The sequence below is a fragment of the Rutidosis leptorrhynchoides genome, chromosome 11 (assembly GCF_046630445.1).
Source record: "Rutidosis leptorrhynchoides isolate AG116_Rl617_1_P2 chromosome 11, CSIRO_AGI_Rlap_v1, whole genome shotgun sequence".
Taxonomy (NCBI): Eukaryota; Viridiplantae; Streptophyta; class Magnoliopsida; order Asterales; family Asteraceae; genus Rutidosis; species Rutidosis leptorrhynchoides.
In genome coordinates this window covers 350812841-350827591 of record NC_092343.1, presented here as the reverse complement: position 1 = coordinate 350827591, position 14751 = coordinate 350812841, and positions in this window count along the sequence as shown.

Below are 14751 nucleotides of genomic sequence, written 5' to 3'. Positions count from 1 at the left end.
CATCGGGGTTGGAATTAGATTTCTCTATTTTTATGCCCTTTCCCTTATTATTTTCTTTTGCCTTTTTAAATTCAGTTGGGGTAATTTCTATAACATCATCGGAATTCTCGTCGGAATCCGATTCATCGGAGAATTGGTAATCCACCCAATATTTTGCTTCCTTGGCGGAAACACCATTGACCATAATTAACCTTGGTCGGTTGGTTGAGGATTTTCTTTTACTTAACCGTTTTATTATTTCCCCCACCGGTTCTATTTCTTCATCCGGTTCCGATTCTTCTTCCGGTTCCGATTCTTCTTCCGGTTCCGACTCTTCTTCCGGTTCCTCTTCGGGAACTTGTGAATCAGTCCACGAATCATTCCAATTTACATTTGACTCTTCATTATTATTAGGTGAGTCAATGTGACTTGTTCTAGAGGTAGACATCTATCACATAATATCAAACGCGTTAAGAGATTAATATATCACATAATATTCACATGTTAAAAATATATAGTTTCCAACAAAATTTGTTAAGCAATCATTTTTCAAGTAAACACGGTCGAAGTCCAGACTCACTAATGCATCCTAACAAACTCGATAAGACACACTAATGCAAAATTCTGGTTCTCTAAGACCAACGCTCGGATACCAACTGAAATGTCCCGTTCTTATTGATTAAAAACGTTCCATATTAATTGATTTCGTTGCGAGGTTTTGACCTCTATATGAGACGTTTTTCAAAGACTGCATTCATTTTTAAAACAAACCATAACCTTTATTTCATAAATAAAGGTTTAAAAAAAAAGCTTTACGTAGATTATCAAATAATGATAATCTAAAATATCCTGTTTATACACGACCATTACATAATGGTTTACAATACAAATATGTTACATCGAAATCAGTTTCTTGAATGCAGTTTTTACACAATATCATACAAACATGGACTCCAAATCTTGTCCTTATTTTAGTATGCAACAGCGGAAGCTCTTAATATTCACCTGAGAATAAACATGCTTTAAACGTCAACAAAAATGTTGGTGAGTTATAGGTTTAACCTATATATATCAAATCGTAACAATAGACCACAAGATTTCATATTTCAATACACATCCCATACATAGAGATAAAAATCATTCATATAGTGAACACCTGGTAACTGACATTAACAAGATGCATATATAAGAATATCCCCATCATTCCGGGACACCCTTCGGATATGATATAAATTTCGAAGTACTAAAGCATCCGGTACTTTGGATGGGGTTTGTTAGGCCCAATAGATCTATCTTTAGGATTCACGTCAATTAGGGTGTCTGTTCCCTAATTCTTAGATTACCAGACTTAATAAAAAGGGGCATATTTGATTTTGATAATTCAACCATAGAATGTAGTTTCACGTACTTGTGTCTATTTTGTAAATCATTTATAAAACCTGCATGTATTCTCATCCCAAAAATATTAGATTTTAAAAGTGGGACTATAACTCACTTTCACAGATTTTTACTTCGTCGGGAAGTAAGACTTGGCCACTGGTTGATTCACGAACCTATAACAATATATACATATATATCAAAGTATGTTCAAAATATATTTACAACACTTTTAATATATTTTGATGTTTTAAGTTTATTAAGTCAGCTGTCCTCGTTAGTAACCTACAACTAGTTGTCCACAGTTAGATGTACAGAAATAAATCGATAAATATTATCTTGAATCAATCCATGACCCAGTGTATACGTATCTCAGTATTGATCACAACTCAAACTATATATATTTTGGAATCAACCTCAACCCTGTATAGCTAACTCCAACATTCACATATAGAGTGTCTATGGTTGTTCCGAAATATATATAGATGTGTCGACATGATAGGTCGAAACATTGTATACGTGTCTATGGTATCTCAAGATTACATAATATACAATACAAGTTGATTAAGTTATGGTTGGAATAGATTTGTTACCAATTTTCACGTAGCTAAAATGAGAAAAATTATCCAATCTTGTTTTACCCATAACTTCTTCATTTTAAATCCGTTTTGAGTGAATCAAATTGCTATGGTTTCATATTGAACTCTATTTTATGAAACTAAACAGAAAAAGTATAGGTTTATAGTCGGAAAAATAAGTTACAAGTCGTTTTTGTAAAGGTAGTCATTTCAGTCGAAAGAACGACGTCTAGATGACCATTTTAGAAAACATACTTCCACTTTGAGTTTAACCATAATTTTTGGATATAGTTTCATGTTCATAATAAAAATCATTTTCTCAGAATAACAACTTTTAAATCAAAGTTTATGATAGTTTTTAATTAACTAACCCAAAACAGCCCGCGGTGTTACTACGACGGCGTAAATCCAGTTTTACGGTGTTTTTCGTGTTTCCAGGTTTTAAATCATTAAGTTTGCATATCATATAGATATAGAACATGTGTTTAGTTGATTTTAAAAGTCAAGTTAGAAGGATTAACTTTTGTTTGCGAACAAGTTTAGAATTAACTAAACTATGTTCTAGTGATTACAAGTTTAAACCTTCGAATAAGATAGCTTTATATGTATGAATCGAATGATGTTATGAACATCATTACTACCTTAAGTTCCTTGGATAAACCTACTGGAAAAGAGAAAAATGGATCTAGCTTCAATGGATCCTTGGATGGCTCGAAGTTCTTGAAGCAGAATCATGACACGAAAACAAGTTCAAGTAAGATCATCACTTGAAATAAGATTGTTATAGTTATAGAAATTGAACCAAAGTTTGAATATGATTATTACCTTGTATTAGAATGATAACCTACTTTAAGAAATAAAGATTTCTTGAGGTTGGATGATCACCTTACAAGATTGGAAGTGAGCTAGCAAACTTGAAAGTATTCTTGATTTTATGAAACTAGAACTTTTGGAATTTATGAAGAACACTTAGAACTTGAAGATAGAACTTGAGAGAGATCAATTAGATGAAGAAAATTGAAGAATGAAAGTGTTTGTAGGTGTTTTTGGTCGTTGGTGTATGGATTAGATATAAAGGATATGTAATTTTGTTTTCATGTAAATAAGTCATGAATGATTACTCATATTTTTGTAATTTTATGAGATATTTCATGCTAGTTGCCAAATGATGGTTCCCACATGTGTTAGGTGACTCACATGGGCTACTAAGAGCTGATCATTGGAGTGTATATACCAATAGTACATACATCTAAAAGCTGTGTATTGTACGAGTACGAATACGGGTGCATACGAGTAGAATTGTTGATGAAACTGAACGAGGATGTAATTGTAAGCATTTTTGTTAAATAGAAGTATTTTGATAAGTGTATTGAAGTCTTTCAAAAGTGTATAAATACATATTAAAACACTACATGTATATACATTTTAACTGAGTCGTTAAGTCATCGTTAGTCGTTACATGTAAGTGTTGTTTTGAAACCTTTAGGTTAACGATCTTGTTAAATGTTGTTAACCCAATGTTTATAATATCAAATGAGATTTTAAATTATTATATTATCATGATATTATCATGTATGAATATCTCTTAATATGATATATATACATTAAATGTCTTTACAACGATAATCGTTACATATATGTCTCGTTTAAAAATCATTAAGTTAGTAGTCTTGTTTTTACATATGTAGTTCATTGTTAGTATACTTAATGATATGTTTACTTATCATAGTATCATGTTAACTATATATATATATATCCATATATATGTCATCATATAGTTTTTACAAGTTTTAACGTTCGTGAATCACCGGTCAACTTGGGTGGTCAATTGCCTATATGAAACATATTTCAATTAATCAAGTCTTAACAAGTTTGATTGCTTAACATGTTGTAAACATTTAATCATGTAAATATCAATCTCAATTAATATATATAAACATGGAAAAGTTCGGGTCACTACAGTACCTACCCGTTAAATAAATTTTGTCCCAAAATTTTTAAGCTGTTGAAGGTGTTGACGAATCTTCTGGAAATAGATGCGGGTATTTCTTCTTCATCTGATCTTCACGCTCCCAGGTGAACTCGGGTCCTCTACGAGCATTCCATCGAACCTTAACAATTGGTATCTTGTTTTTCTAAAGTCTTTTAACCTCATGATCCATTATTTCGACGGGTTCTTCAATGAATTAAAGTTTTTCGTTGATTTGGATTTCATCTAACGGAATAGTGAGATCTTCTTTAGCAAAACATTTCTTCAAATTCGAGACGTGGAAAGTGTTATGTACAGTCGCGAGTTGTTGAGGTAACTCAAGTCGGTAAACTACTGGTCCGACACGATCAATAATCTTGAATGGTCCAATATACCTTGGATTTAATTTCCCTCGTTTACCAAATCGAACAACGCCTTTCCAAGATGCAACTTTAAGCATGACCATCTCTCCAATTTCAAATTATATATCTTTTCTTTTAATGTTAGCGTAGCTCTTTTGTCGACTTTGGGCGGTTTTCAACCGTTGTAGAATTTGGATGATCTTCTCGGTAGTTTCGTGTATAATCTCTGAACCCGTAATCTGTCTATCCCCCACTTCACTCCAACAAATCGGAGACCTGCACTTTCTACCATAAAGTGCTTCAAATGGCTCCATCTCAATGCTTGAATGGTAGCTGTTGTTGTAGGAAAATTCTGCTAACGGTAGATGTCGATCCCAACTGTTTCCAAAATCAATAACACATGCTCGTAGCATGTCTTCAAGCGTTTGTATCGTCCTTTCGCTCTGCCCATCAGTTTGTGGATGATATGCAGTACTCATGTCTAATCGAGTTCCTAATGCTTGCTGTAATGTCTGCCAGAATCTTGAAATAAATCTGCCATCCCTATCAGAGATAATAGAGATTGGTATTCCATGTCTGGAGACGACTTCCTTCAAATATAGTCGTGCTAACTTCTCCATCTTGTCATCTTCTCTTATTGGCAGGAAGTGTGCTGATTTGGTGAGACGATCAACTATTACCCAAATAGTATCAAAACCACTTGCAGTCCTTGGCAATTTAGTGATGAAATCCATGGTAATGTTTTCCCATTTCCATTCCGGGATTTCGGGTTGTTGAAGTAAACCTGATGGTTTCTGATGCTCAGCTTTGACCTTAGAACACGTCAAACAGTCTCCTACGTATTTAGCAACATCGGCTTTCATACCCGGCCACCAAAAATGTTTCTTAAGATCCTTGTACATCTTCCCCGTTCCAGGATGTATTGAGTATCTGGTTTTATGAGCTTCTCTAAGTACCATTTCTCTCATATCTCCAAATTTTGGTACCCAAATCCTTTCAGCCCTATACTGGGTTCCGTCTTCCCGAATATTAAGATGCTTCTCCGATCCTTTGGGTATTTCATCCTTTAAATTTCCCTCTTTTAAAACTCCTTGTTGCGCCTCCTTTATTTGAGTAGTAAGGTTATTATGAATCATTATATTCATAGATTTTACTCGAATGGGTTCTCTGTCCTTCCTGCTCAAGGCATCGGCTACCACATTTGCCTTCCCCGGGTGGTAACGAATCTCAAAGTCGTAATCATTCAATAATTCAATCCACCTACGCTACCTCATATTCAGTTGTTTCTGATTAAATATGTGTTGAAGACTTTTGTGGTCGGTATATATAATACTTTTGACCCCATATAAGTAGTGCCTCCAAGTCTTTAATGCAAAAACAACCGCGCCTAATTCCAAATCATGCGTCGTATAATTTTGTTCGTGAATCTTCAATTGTCTAGACGCATAAGAAATCACCTTCGTTCATTGCATTAATACACAACCGAGACCTTGCTTTGATGCGTCACAATAAATCACAAAATCATCATTCCCTTCAGGCAATGACAATATAGGTGCCGTAGTTAGCTTTTTCTTCAATAACTGAAACGCTTTCTCTTGTTCATCATTCCATTCAAATTTCTTCCCTTTATATGTTAATGCAGTCAAGGGTTTTGCTATTCTGGAAAAGTCTTGGATGAACCTTCTGTAGTAACCAGCTAGTCCTAAAAACTGGCGTATGTGTTTCGGAGTTTTTGGGGTTTCCCACTTTTCAACAGTTTCTATCTTTGCCGGATCCACCATAATACCTTCTTTATTCACTATGTGACCGAGGAATTGAACTTCTTCCAACCAAAATGCACACTTTGAAAACTTAGCGTACAATTCTTCCTTCCTCAATACTTCTAACACCTTTCTCAAATGTTCACCGTGTTCTTTGTCATTCTTTGAGTAAATAAGTATGTCATCAATGAAAACAATGACAAACTTGTCAAGGTATGGTCCACACACTCGGTTCATAAGGTCCATGAACACAGCTGGTGCATTAGTTAAACCAAACGGCATGACCATAAACTCGTAATGACCGTAACGTGTTCTGAAAGCAGTCTTTGGAATATCATCTTCTTTCACCCGCATTTGATGATACCCGGAACGTAAGTCAATCTTTGAATAAACAGACGAGCCTTGTAGTTGATCAAATAAGTCGTCGATTCTCGGTAGTAGGTAGCGGTTCTTGATGGTAAGTTTGTTCAACTCTCGGTAGTCGATACACAACCTGAATGTACCATCTTTCTTCTTGACAAACAAAACAGGAGCTCCCCACGGTGATGTGCTTGGTCGAATGAAATCACGCTCTAAAAGTTCTTGTAATTGGCTTTGCAGTTCTTTCATCTCACTGGGTGCGAGTCTGTAAGGAGCACGAGCTATTGGTGCAGCTCCTGGTACAAGATCTATTTGAAATTCAACGGATCGATGTGGGGGTAATCCCGGTAATTCTTTCGAAAATACATCGGGAAATTCTTTTGCAATGGGAACATCATTGATGCTCTTTTCTTCAATTTATACTTTCTCGACGTATGCTAGAACAGCATAGCAACCTTTTCTTATTAGTTTTTGTGCCTTCAAATTACTAATAAGATGTAGCTTCGTGTTGCCCTTTTCTCCGTACACCATTAAGGGTTTTCCTTTTTCTCGTATAATGCGAATTGCATTTTTGTAACAAACGATCTCTGCTTTCACTTCTTTCAACCAGTCCATACCGATTATCACATCAAAACTCCCTAACTTTACTGGTATCAAATCAATCTTAAATGTTTCGCTAACCAGTTTAATTTCTCGATTCCGACATATATTATCTGCTGAAATTAATTTACCATTTGCTAATTCGAGTAAAAATTTACTATCCAAAGGCGTCAATGGACAACTTAATTTAGCACAAAAATCTCTACTCATATAGCTTCTATCCGCACCCGAATTAAATAAAACGTAAGCAGATTTATTGTCAATAAGAAACGTACCCGTAACAAGCTCCGGGTCTTCCTGTGCGTCTGCCGCATTAATAATGAAAACTCTTCCGCGGCCTTGTCCATTCGTGTTCTCCTGGTTCGGGCAATTTCTAATAATGTGGCCCGGTTTTCCACATTTATAACAAACTACATTGGCATAACTTACTCCGACACTACTTGCTCTGCCATTACTCGTTCCGACACCATTTGTTCCTTTCGTTCTATTAACCCCTGGTACGTAGACCTCACACTTCGCCGCGCTATGACCATTTCTTTTACACTTGTTGCAAAATTTGGTGCAGAACCCCAAGTGATGCTTTTCACACCTTTGGCATAGCTGCTTCTGATTGTTGTTGTTGTTGTTGTTGTTGTTGTTGCGGTTATTATTGTTGTTGGGATGATTGTTGTAGTTGCTGTTGTTGTTGTTGTTGTTGTTGTTAGGCCGTTTGTTGTAGTTGCGATTGATGTTGCGATTGTTGGGATAATTGTTGCGATTATTGTTGTAATTGCTGTTGTTGTTGTTGTATTGGTGATTCTTATCACCGTTTTCCTCCCACTTTCTTTTGACTTGCTTCACATTGGCCTCTTCAGCAGTCTGTTCTTTAATTCTTTCTTCAATCTGGTTCACTAGTTTGTGAGCCACTCTACATGCCTGTTGTATGTAGGCGGGCTCGTGTGAACTTATATCTTCTTGGATTCTTTCCGGTAATCCTTTCACAAACGCGTCGATATTCTCTTCCTCATCTTCGAATGCTCCCGGACACAATAGGCACAATTTTGTGAATCGTCTTTCGTACGTGGTAATATCAAATCCTTGGGTTCGTAACCCTCTAAGTTATGTCTTGAGCTTATTGACCTCGGTTCTGGGACGGTACTTCTCGTTCATCAAGTGCTTGAATGCTGACCACGGTAGTGCGTACGCATCGTCTTGTCCCACTTGCTCTAGATAGGTATTCCACCATGTTAACGCAGAATCTGTGAAGGTATGCGTAGCGTACTTCACTTTGTCCTCTTCAGTACACTTACTTATGGCAAACACCGATTCGACCTTCTCGGTCCACCGTTTCAATCCGATCGGTCCTTCGGTTCCATCAAATTCCAAAGGTTTGCAGGCAGTGAATTCTTTGTAGGTGCATCCTACACGATTTCCTGTACTGCTAGATCCAAGGTTATTGTTGGTATGTAGCGCAGCCTATACTGCAGCTATGTTTAAAGCTAGAAAAGTACGAAATTCCTCTTCATTCATATTCACGGTGTGTCGAGTAGTCGGTGCCATTTCCTTCAAAATAGTCAAATGGAACAAGTTAATCATACAGAATATTAAGAGTAGTTAATAGTATTTCGTAGCATAATATGAACTCATTTATAAAAGCATTTTCTTCATATTTGCGTTTTATAAGTTTAAATTCGGGTAGTACCTACCCGTTAAGTTCATACTTAGTAGCTAATATACAATTCAACTACTACAATTCTATATGAAAAACTGATTATAATAATATTTCGCGTTCAAACTTTTACACAATATTTTACAAACTTACAATACCGCTTATTTTACATATAGCATGAAATATAGCACACAATAAATTTGATACAAGATGGTTGTGAAGATAATTCTAGCTAGTACACAAGTCGTTCAGCAAAGGCAATAAAGACACGTAATTCATACGTCCAGAAACAAGTCATGCATTCTGGTTTTACTAGGATTACTTCCCATCCTTGGTCTTGTGGAACATAACCGTTATGGCCGTTGATAAGACAGCGTATTGTGACGTCGTCAAAGGGACGAGGGTTACGTAATGTCCAACAGTCCCGTAACAATCTATAAACCTCATTTCTTACCCCAATTACCGACTCCGTCACTTGTGGGAACATTTTGTTTAATAGTTGTAGCCCGATGTTCTTGTTTTCACTTTGGTGAGAAGCGAACATTACTAATCCGTAAGCATAACATGCTTCTTTATGTTGCATGTTAGCCGCTTTTTCTAAATCACGAAGTCCAATATTCGGATATATTGAGTCAAAATAATTTCTTAACCCATTGCGTAAAATAGCATTTGGGTTCCCCGCAATATATGCGTCAAAGTAAACACATCGTAACTTATGGATTTTCCAATGTGATATCCCCCATCTTTCGAACGAAAGCCTTTTATAAACCAAGGCATTCTTGGAACGTTCTTCGAATGTCTTACAAACTGATCTCGCCTTAAATAGTTGTGCCCAAGAATTCTGACCGACTCTAGACAAGATTTCATCAATCATGTCTCCGGGTAGGTCTTTTAAAATATTGGGTTGTCTATCCATTTTGTGTTTTTATACTGTAAAATAGACAAGAGTTAGATTCATAAAAAAAATACTTATTAATACAAGCAATTTTTACATATATCTTAAAGCATAAGCACACTATATTACATATATTACACCACACGAATACAACTATCTTATTCCGACTCGCTTGTTTCTTCTTCTTCGGTTTTGGTTCGTTTTGCCAAGTTTCTAGGGATATATGATGTTCCCCTAATACGAGCCGTCGTTTTCCACATTGGTTTAGAAAAACCTGGTGGTTTAGAGGTTCCGGGGTCATTGTTACAACTTAAGGACTTCGGGGGTTGACGATACATATAAAGTTCATCGGGGTTGGAATTAGATTTCTCTATTTTTATGCCCTTTCCCTTATTATTTTCTTTTGCCTTTTTAAATTCAGTTGGGGTAATTTCTATAACATCATCAGAATTCTCGTCGGAATCCGATTCATCAGAGAATTGTTAATCCTCCCAATATTTTGCTTCCTTGGCGGATGAAATGTCCCGTTCTTATTGATTAAAAACGTTCCATATTAATTGATTTCGTTGCGAGGTTTTGACCTCTATATGAGACGTTTTTCAAAGACTGCATTCATTTTTAAAACAAACCATAACCTTTATTTCATAAACAAAGGTTTAAAAAGCTTTACGTAGATTATCAAATAATGATAATCTAAAATAACCTGTTTAGACACGACCATTACATAATGGTTTACAATACAAATATGTTACATCGAAATCAATTTCTTGAATGCAGTTTTTATACAATATCATACAAACATGGACTCCAAATCTTGTCCTTATTTTAGTATGCAACAGCGGAAGCTCTTAATATTCACCTGAGAATAAACATGCTTTAAACGTCAACAAAAATGTTGGTGAGTTATAGGTTTAACCTATATATATCAAATCGTAACAATAGACCACAAGATTTCATATTTCAATACACATCCCATACATAGAGATAAAAATCATTCATATGGTGAACACCTGGTAACCGACATTAACAAGATGCATATATAAGAATATCCCCATCATTCCGGGACACCCTTCGGATATGATATAAATTTCGAAGTACCAAAGCATCCGGTACTTTGGATGGGGTTTGTTAGGCCCAATAGATCTATCTTTAGGATTCGCGTCAATTAGGGTGTCTGTTCCCTAATTCTTAGATTACCAGACCTAATAAAAAGGGGCATATTCGATTTCGATAATTCAACCATATAATGTAGTTTCACGTACTTGTGTCTATTTTGTAAATCATTTATAAAACCTGCATGTATTCTCATCCCAAAAATATTAGATTTTAAAAGTGGGACTATAACTCACTTTCACAGATTTTTTTACTTCGTCGGAAAGTAAGACTTGGCCACTGGTTGATTCACGAACCTATAACAATATATACATATATATCAAAGTATGTTCAAAATATATTTACAACACTTTTAATATATTTTGATGTTTTAAGTTTATTAAGTCAGCTGTCATCGTTAGTAACCTACAACTAGTTGTCCACAGTTAGATGTACAGAAATAAATTGATAAATATTATCTTGAATCAATCCACGACCCAGTGTATACGTATCTCAGTATTGATCACAACTCAAACTATATATATTTTGGAATCAACCTCAACCCTGTATAGCTAACTCCAACATTCACATATAGAGTGTCTATGGTTGTTCCGAAATATATATAGATGTGTCGACATGATAGGTCGAAACATTGTATACTTATCTATGGTATCTCAAGATTACATAATATACAATACAAGTTGATTAAGTTATGGTTGGAATAGATTTGTTACCAATTTTCACGTAGATAAAATGAGAAAAATTATCCAATCTTGTTTTACCCATAACTTCTTCATTTTAAATCCGTTTTGAGTGAATCAAATTGCTATGGTTTCATATTGAACTCAATTTTAAGAATCTAAATAGAAAAAGTATAGGTTTATAGTCAGAAAAATAAGTTACAAGTCGTTTTTGTAAAGGTAGTCATTTCAGTCGAAAGAACGACGTCTAGATGACCATTTTAGAAAACATACTTCCACTTTGAGTTTAACCATAATTTTTGGATATAGTTTCATGTTCATAATAAAAATCATTTTCTGAGAATAACAACTTTTAAATCAAAGTTTATCATAGTTTTTAATTAACTAACCCAAAACAGCCCGCGGTGTTACTACGACGGCGCAAATCCGGTTTTACGGTGTTTTTAGTGTTTCCAGGTTTTAAATCATTAAGTTAGCATATAATATAGATATATAACATGTGTTTAGTTGATTTTAAAAGTCAAGTTAGAAGGATTAACTTTTGTTTGCGAACAAGTTTAGAATTAACTAAACTATGTTCTAGTGATTACAAGTTTAAACCTTCGAATAAGATAGCTTGATATGTATGAATCGAATGATGTTATGAACATCATTACTACCTTAAGTTCCTTGGATAAACCTACTGGAAAAGAGAAAAATGGATCTAGCTTCAACGGATCCTTGGATGGCTCGAAGTTCTTGAAGCAGAATCATGACACGAAAACAAGTTCAAGTAAGATCATCACTTGAAATAAGATTGTTATAGTTATAGAAATTGAACCAAAGTTTGAATATGATTATTACCTTGTATTAGAATGATAACCTACTATAAGAAATAAAGATTTCTTGAGGTTGGATGATCAGCTTACAAGATTGGAAGTGAGCTAGCAAACTTGAAAGTATTCTTGATTTTATGTAACTAGAACTTGTAGAATATATGAAGAACACTTAGAACTTGAAGATAGAACTTGAGAGAGATCAATTAGATGAAGAAAATTGAAGAATGAAAGTGTTTGTAGGTGTTTTTGGTCGTTGGTGTATGGATTAGATATAAAGGATATGTAATTTTGTTTTCATGTAAATAAGTCATGAATGATTACTCATATTTTTGTAATTTTATGAGATATTTCATGCTAGTTGCCAAATGATGGTTCCCACATGTGTTAGGTGACTCACATGGGCTGCTAAGAGCTGATCATTGGAGTGTATATACCAATAGTACATACATCTAAAAGCTGTGTATTGTACGAGTACGAATACGGGTGCATACGAGTAGAATTGTTGATGAAACTGAACGAGGATGTAATTGTAAGAATTTTTGTTAAGTAGAAGTATTTTGATAAGTGTATTGAAGTCTTTCAAAAGTGTATAAATACATATTAAAACACTACATGTATATACATTTTAACTGAGTCGTTAAGTTATCGTTAGTCGTTACATGTAAGTGTTGTTTTGAAACCTTTAGGTTAACGATCTTGTTAAATGTTGTTAACCCAATGTTTATAATATCAAATGAGATTTTAAATTATTATATTATCATGATATTATCATGTATGAATATCTCTTAATATGATATATATACATTAAATGTATTTACAACGATAATCGTTACATATATGTCTCGTTTAAAAATCATTAAGTTAGTAGTCTTGTTTTGACATATGTAGTTCATTGGTAATATACTTAATGATATGTTTACTTATCATAGTATCATGTTAACTATATATATATCCATATATATGTCATCATATAGTTTTTACAAGTTTTAACGTTCGTGAATCACCGGTCAACTTGGGTGGTCAATTGTCTATATGAAACATATTTCAATTAATCAAGTCTTAACAAGTTTGATTGCTTAACATGTTGGAAACATTTAATCATGTAAATATCAATCTCAATTAATATATATAAACATGGAAAAGTTCGGGTCACTACAGTACCTACCCGTTAAATAAATTTCGTCCCGAAATTTTAAGCTGTTGAAGGTGTTGACGAATCTTCTGGAAATAGATGCGGGTATTTCTTCTTCATCTGATCTTCACGCTCCCAGGTGAACTCGGGTCCTCTACGAGCATTCCATCGAACCTTAACAATTGGTATCTTGTTTTGCTTAAGTCTTTTAACCTCACGATCCATTATTTCGACGGGTTCTTCGATGAATTGAAGTTTTTCGTTGATTTGGATTTCATCTAACGGAATAGTGAGATCTTCTTTAGCAAAACATTTCTTCAAATTTGAGACGTGGAAAGTGTTATGTACAGCCGCGAGTTGTTGAGGTAACTCAAGTCGGTAAGCTACTGGTCCGACACGATCAATAATCTTGAATGGTCCAATATACCTTGGATTTAATTTCCCTCGTTTACCAAATCGAACAACGCCTTTCCAAGGTGCAACTTTAAGCATGACCATCTCTCCAATTTCAAATTCTATATCTTTTCTTTTAATGTCAGCGTAGCACTTTTGTAGACTTTGGGCGGTTTTCAACCGTTGTTGAATTTGGATGATCTTCTCGGTAGTTTCTTGTATAATCTCCGGACCCGTAATCTGTCTATCCCCCACTTCACTCCAACAAATCGGAGACCTGCACTTTCTACCATAAAGTGCTTCAAACGGCGCCATCTCAATGCTTGAATGGTAACTGTTGTTGTAGGAAAATTCTGCTAACGGTAGATGTCGATCCCAACTGTTTCCGAAATCAATAACACATGCTCGTAGCATGTCTTCTAGCGTTTGTATCGTCCTTTCGCTCTGCCCATCAGTTTGTGGATGATAGGCAGTACTCATGTCTAGACGAGTTCCTAATGCTTGCTGTAATGTCTGCCAGAATCTTGAAATAAATCTGCCATCCCTATCAGAGATAATAGAGATTGGTATTCCATGTCTGGAGACGACTTCCTTCAAATACAGTCATGCTAACTTCTCCATCTTGTCATCTTCTCTTATTGGCAGGAAATGTGCTGATTTGGTGAGACGATCAACTATTACCCAAATAGTATCAAAACCACTTGCAGTCCTTGGCAATTTAGTGATGAAATCCATGGTAATGTTTTCCCATTTCCATTCTAGGATTTCGGGTTGTTGAAGTAGACCTGATGGTTTCTGATGCTCAGCTTTGACCTTAGAACACGTCAAACATTCTCCTACGTATTTAGCAACATCGGCTTTCATACCCGGCCACCAAAAATGTTTCTTGAGATCCTTGTACATCTTCCCCGTTCCAGGATGTATTGATTATCTAGTTTTATGAGCTTCTCTAAGTACCATTTCTCTCATATCTCCAAATTTTGGTACCCAAATCCTTTCAGCCCTATACCGGGTTCCGTCTTCCCGAATATTAAGATGCTTCTCCGATCCTTTGGGTATTTCATCCTTTAAATTTCCCTCTTTTAAA